The 18,011-nt window shown below is 37.3% G+C and overlaps 1 protein-coding gene and 1 non-coding gene across 7 annotated transcripts in view; both read right to left on the bottom strand.

Annotated features, from left to right (window-relative positions):
- Focad (focadhesin) overlaps positions 1–18,011 on the bottom strand; it is a 379,256-nt gene that overhangs the window by 301,891 nt on the left and 59,354 nt on the right. The gene's annotated exons all lie outside the window — the stretch shown is intronic.
- LOC111816919 lies at positions 5,268–5,374 on the bottom strand. The gene has a single exon (XR_002821227.1). It is a non-coding gene; the product is annotated as a U6 spliceosomal RNA (small nuclear RNA).

Genomic DNA, 18,011 nt, shown 5'->3' with positions numbered 1-18,011 from the left:
TATATATTCTATATATTCTACTTCCCCTCACTACCCCTTACTCCAAAAATAAAAGAAAAAGAAAACTACTCCTAAGGGTTTCAAAATGTGAAGTTTCATCCCAATAAAATCAAGTCTACAGAAATAAGAGATTATAATTTTAAAGTAAAGCTAGAAATGATACATGTGGTAAACAACTCTGTTATGATGTGACTTCTAGTCTACTCAGACTGAGAAACTCATTCTAAATTTGTTGCAAGAAACTCAAATCCTATTTTGCTAGCTATTGAATTTACAAGATTTTATTTTGTATCTTAAATTCTAAAATGAGATTAAGTAGTAGAATGTAGTACAATGAAGATTATCCAGCTTAATTACTGTTTAGGCCTCTGGATAATTACCTTGTCTAGATAACTGATTATATACAATCCAATGAGTAATACTGTAGAGGATAATAAACAATACTGATTCTGAGAAGCTGAAAATCTTGAGGGTGAGGGGAAGTTCAAAATGAAAACATCGACTGTTGAATAGAAGCACTTGGCTACTAATGTTGGTCTACTTCAGCTAAATACAACTAACTAAAAGCATTTGTAATTGGCAAGTTTTTTCTTTTAATACTTTAAGCATAATGAAGCAAGGAGCTAAATTCTCCCTGGTGATTCATCAAATTGGTATATGATTACACACAGCCAAAAAGAGATAAAGCTTTATAGTCAAGAAACAAAATGAATCCACTTTTTAATTCAAGAAACTGAACTACTACCACACATGAGCGCTTCTCAGTCATGTCACCATTGACACTTAGAATACATACTTCTTTAATGTATGGCCCACAGTATGTACTCCAGGATGTTTAGCAACACCCTGGTCTCTCCCCCAGTAACAGTCCTCTTACTTATGACACACAAAATGTCTTCATTATCATCAGATGTCTCCTGGGGCACAAAAGTGACCTTCATTCAGAACAACTACCTACATAAGTGACAAGTACTAGAGGAGGGACAAAACTCGATAAAGCTTGGTATCAATCTCAGGGTATTAAATAAAGACTATGATTCTGATTTCATCCTGCCTTACACGTAGTCAGCCAATCACTTGTTTAGCTTCTTCTGGAAATACAGTTGACAGAAACTAACTTTAGATGTATAAGAGTAACAAAATAGTAGAAACTAAGATGCTTAAAATAGAAAACAAATGTAAAATTATTATTTTACAAAATAAAAAATCTTCTAAAATAAATCATATTAAATAACACAAATACTAATTTGGGTATGAGAGAAAATGAAATTATTTTCCTATTTAAAATATTGTAATTAGAATATTTTAAAGGGCTGTAAGGCTAAGTAGAGTTCACTCTTGATGTATTCAAGAACTGGTTATTAAATTTATGGACTATTCAAGATATTTCTTTTCTCCTCTCAGTGAATGTTAGTCATTCCACTTCTCAAATACATCCAACAAAAAAAGTCACAGTAAATGGAAGGATACACAATTTACAAAAGTCAAGTTAACAAGTTTATATTGGAAGGGTTCTCAATTAGCTATAAAGGAAGGGGAAAACAGAAAGAATGTACACTGCTACAGACCTGTAATTCCAGCAGTCTGGGAAGTTGAAGCAGAAAGATTAAAAGTGTGACCACAGCTCAAGCAACTTAGTGAGAACTTGTCTCGAAAACAAAAAATATAAAGGGATGGAGATGTAGCACAGAGCAAAAATCCTGCGTTTACTCCCCTGCTGCAAAAGAAAGAAAAGAAGCCCACACCGAAGTAAGCCTGGTTCACACTCAATATCCCATTATCCTCAAACCTCATACTCAAGTTATGGGGAGTCAGTTGATCAAAATCTTTTATTAAGCTGGGCATGGTGGTACAAGCCTGTAATCCCAGCACCCGGGAAGCTAAGACAGAAGGATGGTTCCAAGTTCAAGGCCAGCCTGGGCTACAGAGGGAGCTCAAGGCCAGCCTGCACTATAAAACCAGACCTTATTTTAAAAAAAAAAAAATCTTTATTAAAATGACCATGGGAGATAGCTCAGCGGTCTAAGCGCATGCCTGGCAAGTGCAAGAACCCAAGTTCAATCCCTGGTAACTGCATGCCAGGCCAGCCCTGGAACCCTGGCCCGCTGTGCCGACCTGAAAGTGGGTGTGGTGGTGCATACCTATAATCCCAGTACAGAGGAGGCTGAGACAGGAGTATCACCACAAGTCCAAACTGCTTCTCAGACCCTGTATCAAATAAAGAATTTTTTTTCATGACCATATGATCAACCTGATCATTTGTAAAATTAACAGTGGCAGCCATCAAACTATACAAGTTTTGAAGAAAAAAGAAAAAGGTAGTACTTCGTAATTATTTTTATATAAGCAATGACTACATATCACCATTGGAATCATTTACTATTATGTGGTCAAGTCCTTATCTCAGATAAAGCTAAAAGTAAAGAGGTAGGTTAAAAGAGTTGGCAATAAGAATCCAAAATTTACAATCTGATTCTGCAACAAACCAAGGGATCCCAGACAACAGAATCAAACTCCTTTGGTCAATTTCTTCCTTCTGTAAAATTATCAGAGCTGAAGTTATACAACCTATGCCAGCTACAAAAGCACTAAATATAGAATGCTCGGAATTACAAGTAAAACCGAACACTACAAAACCGAAAGCTACTAATAATAATTATATGCAAACTTAAAGGTCTCTAATATCAATGTCTACTAAAATCTAAAACCTAAAAAAAAGAGGTCTTTTATTTATAAAAACAGGTGGCAAGTCAAGAGATAAATCATCCTATCTTTCTTTTTTTTTTAATAAAATTTTATTTATTTATTTGTTTATTTATTTATTTATTTAGTGTGTGTGTGGCCAGCTCAGCCCACCAGGGGGCAGGACTGGCTGGCATGTGGTGCTGGGGGATTGAACCGCGGTCCCAGCGCTTTGCTCAGCTTAGTTTGTTCTAAGTAGGTGCTTTAGACCACTGAGCCATCTCACCAGGCCCCTATCTTTCTTTCAGGAAGTAAAAAGTGTGTCTAAAGGAGTGTACAGGAATTCTTAAATCAGAATTTCTTAATTCCTCTGACAGTCAATAGCTTCTGCTTACTTCTTAAAACGGAGTAATGTTGCTCTAAAGGTCAAAATCAATACAAACCAGACAACCAGGTCAACCTCATTAGCCCCTAGTGCCTATAATCTCTTCTTTGCCTCTAGTGCCTATAATCTCTTCTTTACGGGCATTTTCTGTGTGCCCCAACTCCTCACATGAATGAACCAATTTGTTGTACATGTCTGGCACTTTCCTCTTTTTTCTTTACAAATGTTTCAATTGCTATTTTAAGCAGAGCAAGCAATATAATACTCACCAAACAGATATACACTACTATCATGATGAGGGTAAGTTTGAAACCACAGTGTTTCACTCAACCACTCAAAAACCAGGTCTGCATGCTCTTAATCTTTTTTTCTTTCCTTTTCATTGCCAAATGCACATATATAATACACACACACACACACACACACACACACACACACACTCTCCCCAATCTCTCTAAACTCTTAAACTGGTTCATTCATATCCTGGATCAAGACAGATCAGTTTGTCATAGACTCTAACACACTGTCTCAAAGTCAAAACTGTTCAGAGAAGAAACAAAAAAGCACAATGGAAGCATGCAGAGTTAGTACCTCAGACACTCCAGTGCTCCCAGTCTTTACTAAGACTGTCAACAACACAGAGCAGAGCACGCATCTTAACAGAAGGCAGCAGGAAAGGAATGAGTGAGTGATTCATGCACAGTTCTGCTAGACTAGTAGCATCAATGATAAGGTATGTAACTGGATCACATTTCCAAGAGAAATATATCAATCTTAATAGAAAGGAAGGGATGCAAAAATTAGTCTCCAGGCAGGTAAATGAGAAAGCAAAAGTTATCTGTAACCTTTAGGTCACCTCAACCTCTTTGCTACATCCCTGAATGTAACTCAGGGAGAGGCACAGATTGCCCTTCCTGAGTGAGGAAACACTGCCTGCAGTCACCATGTATTTTCATGTATGCAGCTGTGACCCTGGCACTTTCAGAAGCACAGCGGAGCACTTATTACATCAAATATGCATTTTAAAAGCATTTCGCTATCTGCTCTGAATTTTGATTTGAGAGTGCTGGTTAATACTGAATTTTTCTCAAGTTTTACAGATAAGTTAAAGATTCCACCATGAATATTACTATAAAAAAGAAAACATGAATAGAGGGAAAAATCAAACAATAATGAACTGTCATTTTAGCATATTTTTTTTAAAAATACAAGTTCCTAAGAAGACTTAAAGCAAACTGATTTTAATGTTGACATATTTGACTGATTACATTTTTTTAGGTCTGTAAGACAGGGAGCATACGAAATGTCTTTACACAGATATTTCATATTACAATGCCTCTGCCCTCACAATGACTGTTCCCCAGGAATCTGTTTTTGAGAGCCGGGATTTTAATACAATGCTGACTGCCAATATCAGAAGTCTAGAATGTTTTCAGGTATGCGGCACCTAAAATGGCTAGGGGAAAACATGTAAGCATTTAGGGATTCAAAACCTTTCATTCATCAATATACATGCCACAATTACACACAAAATAAAAACTAGAGGTAAGACAAACAGGCTAATAAGACAAAAATTTTAATATTCTTGTGTTATTACACACATTTATCAGCAAATTATATCTACATTTATACTAAACACCTACATTTAGAAGAACATACAATGCCCTGATTATTAGCAATTGCTAGCTTGATGATTGTACAATATGTGCAGCATATTTTCAGATAAATTATAAATTCCAGGTGCATATCCGAGATGATCAGACCCATAAATTGTGAACAAAGACTTTCCTGGTGAGACAGGAGAGAAAAGATGAAATGAAAACAAAAGCAAAACATGCAGCTACACAGAAAGAATGGTACTACAAAGAGACAGATGGTCTTGGAAAATATTGGCTACGCTTGCCCAATTACTGCCCTAGCTTCCTCTTCATCCTTAACTCTGGTTTTTTTTTCTTTTATATACATATTTTATTAGTAATATATAATTACATTCATCTTAGGAATTCAGTACATTTAAATATCACAACTTAATCATTTTTAGGTTTTTTTTAGTTTTTTTATTAATTTTAATGAGAAAAAAGATAAAACAGCAATGAAACAGTTTCAAAACCGGTTTGTAGGACAGTACGATAATTAATACATTGTATATTATTGTCTTCATACTAGTTATTCAGAGGATAAGATACAGACATATCTTGTCTAGACAATAAAAAAAATCATGGATTTGTGTGTTATCCTTGCGCAGGGGCCATGCTAATCTTCTCTGTATCATTCCAGTTTTAGTATATGTGCTGCCGAAGCGAGCACAACGTAATCGTTTCCATTTGGTAGGCTTTCTAAGGGTGACATCTGACAGGGATATTCCTTTCCCATCTTCCTTCTCCTGGTTTTTATTTTCATTTATTTTTCCATAGGCCCTTTGAAATTATACAAATAAATTTGGGCACATATATCTATGTACATTTTCTAGGAGAAAAGCCAAAACTTTTTTTTTTTTTTTTTTTTTTTTGTGGAACTGGGGATTGAACTCAGACCCTTAAAAACTTTTAAGAAATTCTCAAAGAAAACCCTGAAACCCCCCTAAAAAGGGTATCAATTTATTAAAGCTAAGTTTATCTAAGGTAATTGCTACAATTCAGCTTTGCTAAGTTCCTGTTTTCAAAAACACTGTAAATTCCATTCCCCCACCAAAAAAAAAAAGATTATATATCATGGATTCTGCCCAGAAATAACAGCTCTTTGAATATTTCAGTATACATGCTTTGTGTGATACAAACGATTTAATGATGGTACCAGGCTTGCTTTATGCAAAGTAAGACCAAACATCTATACCCAGGGACCCTGTTAGATAATATATTCAACTACTGAAATAATAAGTCCTTCTAAAAAGTAAAATACTCACTTTGATAACAAACATATATAATAATAACTGATGGCTAGTTTGTGTGTGTACATGTATTAAAAGATTCTAAGCAATCTTACTAAGAAATTATAAATGTAATAAAAGAACATATAGAAATGAAAAACAAAAGCAAAACAACTACTGTCATTAATTCAAAATTAAAGGGGCCAGGAAGATGGCTCAGTAGAATAAGCGCTTGCCTGGCAAGCGCAAGAACCTGAGTTCAATCCCTGGTTCCACCAAAAAAAAAATAAGGTTTAATTTTGGAAACTTAAAAAAATTAGTTCAGCTTCAGAATAAATGTACAAGCCAAAAAACACTAACAAAATCATTTCTCTTAATAAACATAAAAGAATTCCAGGATAAATAAAATGTATTAGATACATGCAATGAATGAAAAGGAGTGAAGCACTGGTGCATGCTACAAAATGGATGAAACTTTCAAAATGTGATGCTAAGTGAAAAAAGGCAGAAATGAAGAGGTCACATATCATATGATTCATTCTTATGAAATGTCCAGAATATGCAAATCCAGAGATATAAATGCTTTCCAGGAGTTGGGGGTCAGAGGTATTAGAGAATGATTGGCAACAGATATTTTTTTCTGAAGTAAAGGAAACATTCTGCAATTATGTAATACTAATAGCTGGATAGCTTGGTAAGTATAACAAAAATCAGTGAGATACACTATATATATATATATAAAAGTTTTATACTATACAAATTACAGTATACATTTAAAAAGCATTAAAGGGCTGGGGAGATAGCTCTGTGCTCTAAGTGCCTGCCTGGCAAGTGCAAGAACTCAGGTTCAATCTCACATACCACATGCTGTGTCAGCCACCAAAACCTGATGGGGTGGTGCATGCCTATAATCCCAGTGCTGGGGAGGCTGAGACGGGGGATCACTACATAGCAAGACCCTGTACCAAATAAATGAATGAATGAATGAAAGAATAAACAAATGATTTTTTAAAAAATTAAATAAAAAGCATTAAAATATTCTAAACTCAGCCATTCGCTATTCTTAAGTTATTGATCTTTTTCAATTTTTAAAAAAGTCATGTACCATGTAAAGTTTAAGTATATAATTCATATAAATGTATTAATTTAATTTCCCTCAGAAAGAAAATAATTTTAAACCCATTGTTACACAGCCCCCTTCTTCTGCCACTAAAACATTATCTCTCTTTTTAGCCTCCGATAAATAAGAAGAGAGTGGTGGAGCTGGGAAATCACTATCTTGTAGTTATGACAATAGAAACTAAAAGTGATAAACTTACTGAGGAATAGGTATCTGCATGGCCTCAAAGTATCTTCCCCACAGATTGCTTATTAGCTCCAACAGGAAAGCGTTACACATGCAAGGGAGAGATCTGAAAACATACTGGCGGGGTGATGCGCTAAAATCCCCAAAGAGGAACAGAGTGGACATGAGTGTCTCCAGATGGGACACCCTCGGGCCACAACACTATTTATATAATATTCAAAAAACACAATGGCTACAAAAGACAAAGAAAAGGTGAGAAACTATTTCAAATTCTTAAAAACTATGACAACTAAAGGCAGCATGTGCACTGAGACTAGGTCTTAGGACTAGGAATGTGGCTCAGTGTCAGAAGCCTTGGGTTCATCAGCACCATCAGAAAGAAAAAGAAAAGATAGGGAAGGGAGGGGAGGGGAGAGAAGAGGAGCATAAAAGGACATTTTATGACAAAACTAGACAATATGATAACACAAATGTGGTAAAATGTAAAAATACCAGTGATTCTGAGTGAATAAAAGTCTTTTTAAAAAACTATTTTTGAACCTACTCCAAAAATTTAAAAAGAATTTCAAAACAGCAAATTAAAATCAAGAGCCTTAAACCAGGCATGGTGGTGCATACCTATAACCCCAGCACCTGGAGGATAAAACAGTACAACTGCCTCCAACTGCAGACCAACATGGACTACATAGTGAATTCAAGGCCAGCCAAAGTACACCGTAAGGCCTTGTCTCAAAAAAAATAAATAAGAAGGAGGGAAGAGTGAAGGAATACATGAACTCATCTTGACTCTAAATAAAACTCAGTCTTTGCACGGCTGTGCACTTCTTAGCCTATGCCCACCTCCCCGACCCTGTATCCAGGCATCTCTCTCCCTCGAGCACTGAACTCGGCTACCCTGCTTTCTGAGAGGTCCCTTAGGGCACCAAGCTCTTTCAGACTGCACTGTGAAGGTACCAGAAAATACACTTCCCCCACTCTTCATGTGGCTGGCTCCATCAAGAGCCACAATGGCCTCTGATTGTACATTCTTTAAAACCAGTAGTAAGACAAAATAATTAGAAAAGGCCAGTTATAACAATTCAAAAATGGGGCTACATTTGATACTCATAATCATCAATTGGTCTTTGTGTCTATTTGGTACTTTCTCTTGTTTTTCTTTATTCGAAACCCCTAAGGAATAAATCTGCATCTGGTTGTAAGTCAAAGAATCAATATGAACTGCAAAGCATCTTAGCCTTTAGACCACATATCTCTAAGTTCTTTTTTTTTTTTTTTAAATTTTATTTATTTATTTATTTAGTGTGTGCGTGTGTGTGGCCAGCTCAGCCCACCAGGGGGCAGGGCTGGCTGGCATGTGGTGCTGGGGGATTGAACCGCGGTCCCTGTGTTTTGCTTAGCTTGTTCTAAGTAGGTGCTTTAGACCACTGAGCCATCTCACCAGCCCATCTCTAAGTTCTTAAAACCAACTCTCCATCCAAATGTACTACATATCACTACAAAATTGATGAACACATGCACAGAGTGCATAACTTTACTGAGGGGACAACCATCCATGATGACTGGACTGATCACCCACTTCAGAGCATACCATCTGCCAAATTATTTAATATTCCCTTATTTCAGAAAGTACAGATGATATTGATTAGATGAAACCTTCCCACAAAAAAAATTTTAAACATTTGATATTTGTGAGTGTCAGCCACTGTCTGGCACATCAGAATAAAGCATGAATTTTGGAACAAGCAGTTACTGCTCATGAATTTGCAGTTATTTCCTCACTTTAGCTGAAGAGAGATTTTTAAAAGATTGCCATAATATGAATATGCAGAGAAAAAAATTAAAAGCAAAAGCACATGATAAAATTTCAAGGGGGAAAATGACAAACTACAAAGCACATGAGAAAAGTGAGCCTCTGACAATTTACAAACCATAAAAATTTATTCAGCCCTATAACAAAAATACTAACCAAATTATTTATTTTCTGCCTCCTTACCTATATGATCAATATTAGAAAGTACTTCAATAATTTAGTTAAATATAAACATTATAGAGTGGAGTTTTAGTTAAACAAAATTCAGAAAAACAAAAGAGGGAGAAAAAAGAAAGCCAAAATTAAAGGATATTTCAGTGGTAAAAATAAAAATGCTACTTAACATAAAAATTGTCCATAAGCAGAAAAGTGCTTCAAAAGTTCTTGAAAGCATATGTACTTAAACTAGAGTTCAAAAACTGACTGCCTATGAATTGTACACTGTGGGCAGATGTGTTCCGAATGCCTACCTAGTATTTTTTTAAAACCTGAATTGGTTGCCAGCATTTAATCAGAAGAACTCACATCAAACATCTTCCCAATCTGAAGTTCTGGCAACAACAGAACCCTCAGCCCTGACTGGAGGGTGTCCATTCTGCACCCTCCTTGCACTCTGGGCGTCACAGGGTGCTTTGCACAAGTATCAGGGCCTCAGCCCAACCCTCTCATTGTCCTCAGCAGTGCCCTCCCACCTTTGTTGGTAGACAGGTGTGCATAGATTTAAAAGTTGTCTTAACAGGCAGCAGGAGGTAAGATACATGGGACTCATGTTTTACAATCATATGTGGAATTGTTCTTCCAGTTACCCCATCCTTAAAAATAGTGACAATTGCAGTCATGTAAATATCTCCTCCTAATCTTGTTTAAGTCACAGGCTAAACAGGGAATGCTTAGAACAAAGGTCTGGTAAGCAACATGAGCTTTCTTACCCACATACGCTGTGCTCCAGGATGCTCAGTGGATCACCTGCACTCAACTCCTTCCCCGAAGTACAGATGCACAGGCCATGCTATGGACACACAACTTCAAAACTCAAACGAGCAGGCTATGCACAATAAACACTGCAATCAGTGTCCATTTCTAAAAGGATGTTCAGGACTTTTCCCTTCCTGCTCCTACAACCACCCACCCACCGTCTGACTATGCATGTGAACACATATTGAGGGCATGGAAGTAGTCCACTGAACAAATGATCTTAAATTACTTTCAGACATCTGCAGTTGGCCTGTTCTCCTTGCACTTACTCTCCTTTTTCCTTTGGAATTTTTCTTTGGTCTTGCTCTTGGCCTCTGATTGTACATGGCTCACATGGTAGGACAAATTTAGTGTCTTGGTACTTAATGAACAGAGATCTCTTGCCCCTCAAATAAGGAATAAAGGAAAAAGGCATTATTGAGTCGCTCAAGATTCCCTCTAGCCTATTCTAATAGGGTCCCTACGGTCACATGTGGTGCTATCCAGCTCTTAGGGACTGAAGAAATATTTCTGAAGTGTGATCCATAAATACCCTTTATCCATATCATTGCGCAACTGGATAAACATGCTGCTTCCCAAGTTTCACATAAAACTATGAGAATTTCTGGCAAGTAGAGTAAAGACACTACGCTTACAACAAGCTCCCTAGGTGACTTCTATGAATAAGAAATTTTAGAATCATTAAGTCCTAAGTAAAACAAAAAGAATACCCTTCTAGGCCTCCTTCAGGAAATCGACAGAGGCCAGGAGAAGCTAGTGACTACAATTCCTGATCCACAAACATTCTCTCTCTAGTCCTATACTACCACAACTTATGTAACTAGCAATGGCCCATTTAAAATGACCAAGTATTCTGTTTTCCTAGGATTCCAATTAATGAGCTGTTAGGACAAAAAGAAGAAAAACTTAAACCCTAACTGCATACAAGGAAGTCCTTAATAGCATAACAATATAGATCAGCTTCATACTCACAAAGGTTACGGTTATATGACTTCTATTTTAAATTAATCCTGCATCATAACCACAGAACACCTCTCAGTGGAGTTCTAAGCCTTCACATCCTTTCTAATGCTTTCTTACACAGCTCATCAGTTCCCTCTCAAAGCTGGATGATACTGCTAACCAACATGTGGCAAAGAAGGCTCTAGGACAGCATGACAATCTTATGCTTCACTGTGGCTGTCACAGCTCTCTTGAGGGGAATCTGTTCTTCAAGCTCACCTTTCTTTTGTTCCCGCTCTCCATAATACCCCCTGGAGAAACCTAAGGCTCTTACACAGTCAACTGCACGCTACTGATTTATAGCACCAAACAGCCATTCACAGAAGGGCTCTCCACAAACACTACCCAATGGATTGTGCCAACTTAGGTGATCAATTCTGGGCCTCTTAGTGTGTCACCTACCTAAAGACAAACCTTAGATATCCATCCTTCTTTTTTTAGTCTTCAATAATTGAGTTTTTATTGGTTGTGTTGAGGATCAGTACACGACTCACTTCGTACACAATTCTTAACACACATACCAAAAAAAGCCATGTATTGTTTTTCAGTAGTTCCAGTGACTTTCCAGCTTTAAATTTAGAGGCAAATTTTCTGTAAAAGGATTAAGTACCAGTATTTTCAAATGCTGACAAAGTGTTACTTAAGTCCCACCAATTCACAATTTTGTTTCACATACACTATAGACCTAATTTTTGATCTTTCACAGCACATTAACAAAATGAGGCAAACCGGACTACCGCTACCAAAGATGATACAGAGTGCACACGATTCTGACAGGGCAACAACTAGAATGTAGTTTTCTTTAGGAAATAATTCCACTAAAAACATTGGAATAGAAGACATTTAAAGCATTCAAGACATATTAAATGCAGGACTGTAATTCTAAATTGCCATTTAGTGTGCTTTGTTTTGCTGGATATAAAGTAATCCCCACCTATGAGATGTTAAGCTAACACCCAAGACAGTCAAAGCCTGCCATAATTCAATATCCCACTATTTCTGATTGTACCAAAAAGTAAACAATCAGAGAATGATTTCACCTCTTAAAAAAAAATCATTTACACTTAAATGCGATGAGGTGGGATTTCCTCCTTTTTAAAAATGTTTGTAGAGCTACTAAAAAACTTGCATTTACAAAATAGTTGATAAAAATATTCGTCTGGATTGTACAAGAAGGGAGACAGAAAGCACTGATAAGACACAGAATGTGATTAGTCAGACTTGGCTTCTTTCTCTTCTGCTTCATCAGAAGCTGCGCTCTCCTCATTTTTACTTTTCCATTTTCTGCAGGTACATCTTCCTTGGTTGGTTCGTTCCTTCCTTCCTTCCTTCCTTCCTTCCTTCCTTCCTTCCTTCCTTTCTTTCTTTCTTTTTTTTTTTTCTTTTTTTGCGGAACCGGGGATTGAACTCAGGCCCTTGAGCTTTCCAGGCAAACACTTATTCTACTTTCAGCCTGTTTTTCCTTGGCTCCCCTTTCCCTTTTTGCTTGCACTTTTTTGTCCAAAGATTTATGCTTCCCCAACTGCCTTTTTTGGCTTCATTTCCATTTTAGCTAGAACAGGTTTAGCCGACACCCTCACCAATCTCCCTATCTCCTCTTGGGTTCTTCCTTCGCTGCCCCTTTGCCATGAGCTGACCTTCCCCTTGGGCATCTTGGCTGAGTGGGGGGTGCGCATGCAGAAGCTGTGGATCAAAGTGCACGGGGCCGTGCAGAGCTATGCAGCTGGGCCCCACTGCCCTTCCTCCCACAGCCAGGGCTGCAGTATATATCCATTCTTTCTGGCTCCTCAAATTAAAGTCCCTATTGACATCGTACACCTATTATCTTTTGAAAATGAGACTGCAGTTAAAAGAACCAACTACAAGAGAAAGTGAATCATATACTCAAGTAAAACAATGCAAATGACTGGTGGTCCAGCAATCAGTCAGTGTGACCATCAGAATAAAAGTGAGAGTAACCCTAACTGTTCTGCATTATGCAAAAGGTTTTTTTTGTTTTTAATCATTATTGAAACCAGTGTATCTTAAACATTAAAATGCCTTTGAATTACCTGGAACATCTTTCTAAAACCTTTGCTCTGATTCAAGAAGTCTGCAATGGAGTCCAAGTCACTGCCTTCCTGAACAAACTCCTGGCAACCCTGATACCATGTAGCTCTGCTACTTATGGTGTGGGGCACAGCACAGGGTCACTAGGAAGCTCATCAGGCAGGCCAAGGACAGAATCTGCAGTTCAGCAAGATTCCCAGTTGATCAAGGAGTGTGCTGGAGAGCATCTGACTGCCACACTGTGCCCACTGTGAATCAGAAGCATTTGATCTATTAAAAAACACCAGGCTTCACTGCAAAGATTCACACCCTGTTAGTCTCAGACCTTTGATTCTTCCCATGTTTGCTTGTTTCTAAGCACACCCAGGCCATTCTAATGACCAGCCAGTACTAAGAACCCACAGTAAAAAAATACCCCACCGGCTTGGGGGAAAATATGGTATGACTGCAAATGAACTTGAGAGAAGTTTCCTGATGGGATGATGAAAACGTTCTAAATTGATTATGGTGATGGTCATATGACTCTGAATTAAATGAAATCCACTGAACTATATATTTAAATGAGTTAGTCAAATATTGTGTGCATTAAATCTCAATGAAACTGTTCCAAAAATCAAATTTGAAACTTAAAAAACTTGAATAACTTCTCTATTACAAATAAATAACCCTCACTTAACAACAATAAAATAGGATTGTATTCTATGCTGGAATTCTGACCTAAGACTTTGAACTTTTTTATTTCTGTAACCACTTTTTACAAAGAAAGAAATACAGATGTCTCTCCAGAAATACTAACATCTGCTCACCTAGAAGATTGATTTTGTTCAAGATAATACATGAAGGAGAAACCTGAAACTTGTACTATAAGGGAGCATTACTATGATTAAATTTTAAAAAGCATATTTATCAATTTGAGACTTTCCAATGCATAAAACAAATTTCTAGAGTTCAAATAATTTCCATTGTGTTTCTTCTATTTAACAATAAACCAATAAACTCATTACACCACATTCTTCCAACTTTTTATGTGCTTCAAAATATTCACAAAACATGCTAAGAAAAATACATGAAATGCAAATTCAATCTTGTTTTTAGAAATAGTTTAAGAAACTCAATACTGTTCTCATAAAAATAAAATCATAAGCAGCATTAAAATTACAGGGAAGGTCGTGGTACAACATAAAATAATTTTTAGTTAGGCACTGCTCTATTCTGGAGATTCTCTCATAGCTTTTCATAGCTATGGTGTCAAGGACTCAACACTACAGGTGCCAAACTCTCAAGACAATCGTGGCTTGCTCAGACCAGATTCCTTCCCTGCTGTCTCTGTAGCCCATGTAAGCCATCTTCCCTCCATAAACCAATGTCCAATTTATGGGTCCAGTCTCCTGCTCCCTGTGGAAGTGGGCACATTCTGGATCTGTCCCTGAAGAAAGCTCCCCCGAAAACATAAACTAATTATGTGCACCTTCCAGACCCTCCACACACTGAGAATCCCTCCAGTAAGGAACAACTTTCTAGGGCCAGTGAGATAGCTTAGCGGACCAAGCGCCTCCTCAGGCAAGCGCAGAGGTGGCACCACATGCCACATGCCTATAATCCTTGCGCTGGGGAGGTTAAAAACAGGAAGGTCACTACAAGTCTGAATTGCACAGTGAGACCCTGAACCAAATACATTTTTTAAAAAAGAAACAATTGTCTGGGAGCACCACTATTCTTCCTTTCCACAGCTCCACTATAAAATCCTACACATTTTACCATTATTGCCGCTGTCTTTTCTTTTTTCAAATAATTATACTAACCTTGCCCTAGGTAGTAACACTTGCAGACCACAGTCTTCTAGGTAGTATAAGTACTAACAGCACCTCACTACTTCTCATTAACTGTTCTGATTACCAAACACTATCAACAAAGCATTCTGGCTGGAAAGGGAAGTAAGTCAAGAAGTAACCAAGACCAACAAGTTCTTGCTTATGTGTCAAGTACCAAAGGAATGATAAGGACTAAGACAAAATTTTCCCATTAAAATGTGTCAAGCAGCAAGTAAGACAAATTTGAAGCCATCAAGCACCCAGCTTTGACTGTACTTTCATACCAAGAAAGCTTACTCTCAGGCCATACCTAAATCCCTACTGCTTTAAGTACATTTGTGCAGTGAACACTTCAATGTTCACAGTAATGACAATATAGTTACATACTCGAAAGCAAAAATAATAATTTGAATTGGGTAACCAATTTCAATCCTAAGGAAGCAACCTTCAAACGCAAATTAGTAACAACTGCTATTTTAATCCTCTTTGAAACAGAATCCACAATTATTATACTATTGAGTCAAATAACTAATTGCTTTTTATTTTCCATAATTTTACTGAGAAACAAATAGCAATGAGACAGTTTCAAAGCAAATTGGTAGGACAGATTCAATAATTAACACATTGCATACATTCTTCCTAGTGGTTACTTGCTGTACAACATGAGAACATGATATCCTATTTACAAACTATTAGAAGAAATCCCTCTATTCATTAAGAGAATGTAACTATATATCTATCCTAACCACTTTGAATACACAGATAAAAAATGGACATTCATCTGTACCCCCTTTTTTTGTTAAGTTCCGTTATTTATTATAGGTGTGTAAACTCAGCAAAATATTCTAAAAGAGTCCAGCAGTCCATGATAGCATTCAGTCTTCCGCTTCACTGGCAATGTCAGAAATTGTTGACCTGAGTCCCCTACAGCTCAACATAAAGGATGGTTTTACTTCTTATACTTCATTTTTATACTTTTCTGCTGGATGGTTAAGGCCAAGGTAAAGAAAACCTATGCAACAAGAGTTGTAGGTTTTGGGGGCTGTGAGAGAAAGCTCAGGAGAGTAAGCGCTTGCCTGGCAAATGCAAGGGCCTCAGTTCAATCCCTGGTTCCGCAAAAAAAAAAAAAAAAAAAAGAGTTGTAGGTTTTGGGTCTCATTAGGTCAGTGAAATCCCCTCAGGATTTATCCTAAGACCCTGTACCTCAGATTGTAGGACCTTTGTCAGTCTCAGCCATGTGAATGCGTCACGGCCATTGCTTGGCCAATGTGCTCTCTGCGAAAGCCTGAGAGAATGATTTCTTTCCATGTAAATCTCCTTAGGCACACTCTACATCATCGATCCCTTTCCTCTTTGGCCCCATAATCTCCTTGATCACAAAATCTGGGACACTATCGAGTTACATGACGCTACAGTACAAGTTCTCATATGTCCTGAGTCTTAATTGACCTTGGAAGGCTAGGGCCAAAATGTGGGCGGCTTTCCTTGCAGCCCTCCTTTTTCTCTAATTTTGGTCTGCAAACTTATGTTGTTAACCATCCAGAAAACAAGCTTATTGTTATTACCATACAACCTACGCTGTTGAGCTTAACCTCACTATCTGTCTGAATATCAAACATCTTAGACATACCATGCAACAGGTATTTTTCGTCAAGTATTGATATGTTGAACTTTAAGTCCCTATAGAATACGATGAAAAAAACATTTAAAAATTAGATTTTTAAAAATAGGCATAAAGAATTAAATAATTCTTATGTTTACACATAAATCCAAAAATCTAACCATATACAACCTTGAAGCAGGACAGTCCCACAATATTCCTTTTCCTATCTCTTGCCTTCATTCACCACCCCCTTCTTTTTGAACAATCATCTACCCCAGAGACAGCACAGCAGCAACTCGCATGTCATGGCAAGCAGCTCATATTCAGAAGACCAGAATGACAGGCACTCCAAGCATGAAACTACTAGTACAGATTACCATCTTCAGTGCAGTTTCTTAGTTCACAGGTACCAGTATATATAGTTAGTCAGGGTGAGAGTCTTTCCAATTAACTGCTAGATTCAAAAGTCTTCTGGAGATTCTCAGAATCATTGCCTTGCCCATCTTCTACATATAACTGCATGGCTTGACACTGTCATGTTTCCTAGCTCTTCTCCTTTCCCTCTCTTGATTAGTTAGTCCTTGAGATCCTGCTTTCTTTTTACTTGTATTGTACCTTTCTATTTGTATTTCTTCTTTTTTCAGTTCTTATACTAGGGAAATTATACAATATTTACACATGTGTGTCTGGTTTATTTCACTTATGGGTATATCTTCAAGTAGCATCCCCTTCAATATAAAGGCTTCGAGTTTATCGTTCTTTATAGCTGAGTAATACTCCATTGTGTAAAAATATCACATCTTTTTCAGTCATTCCTCAGGTAATGGGCATCTTGGTTGTTTCCAAGATTTGGCGATCATAAATTGTGCTGCTATAAACATAAGCACACATATATCCCTATGACATGATGTTTTCAGATTCTCCGGGAAAATTCCCAGTACAGGAATAGCTGCTTGAAATGGCATTTCCAGTCCACTTTTCTAAGGAGTCTCCACACTGATTTCTATAACAATTCCACCGGTCTAAATTCCCACCAGCAGCAGAGAAGAGTTCCTTTTTGCCCACAGCCTCTCCAACATTTGATGTTGGGTGATTTCGTCATGTTAGCCATTCTTTCTGTGGTGAGATGATATCTCAAGGTTGTTTTAATTTGCATTTCATGAAAGGCTAGTGATGTGGAGCATTTTTTCATATATTTATTTGCTTCTTTAATTGCATCCTCTGAGAACTGTGTGTTCATCTCAGATGTCCATTTCAGGACTGGGTCTTCAAATTTTGAGGCCATACTGTTTTTTAGATGTTTATGAATTCTAGAGAGCAGACCATTGTCTGAGTACTTATATGTCATGATTCTTTCCAAATTTGTGGGTTGTCTTTTTACTTTGTTTGTAATTTCTTTTCATGTGAAAAAACTGCTCAGTAAAAGCAGGTCCCAGTTGTTAATTCTTTTAACTGTTTCCCGTGCGATTTGATTTTTGTTCATGCACTCTTTGCCTACCCCTATGTCTTCAAGAGTTCCCCT

Source organism: Octodon degus, unplaced genomic scaffold, assembly GCF_000260255.1.
Source record: "Octodon degus isolate 3935 unplaced genomic scaffold, OctDeg1.0 scaffold00044, whole genome shotgun sequence".
In the NCBI taxonomy this organism is placed as follows: domain Eukaryota; kingdom Metazoa; phylum Chordata; class Mammalia; order Rodentia; family Octodontidae; genus Octodon; species Octodon degus.
Note: the sequence above shows the minus strand (reverse complement) of the source record. Positions and strands in the feature narration are given on the sequence as shown.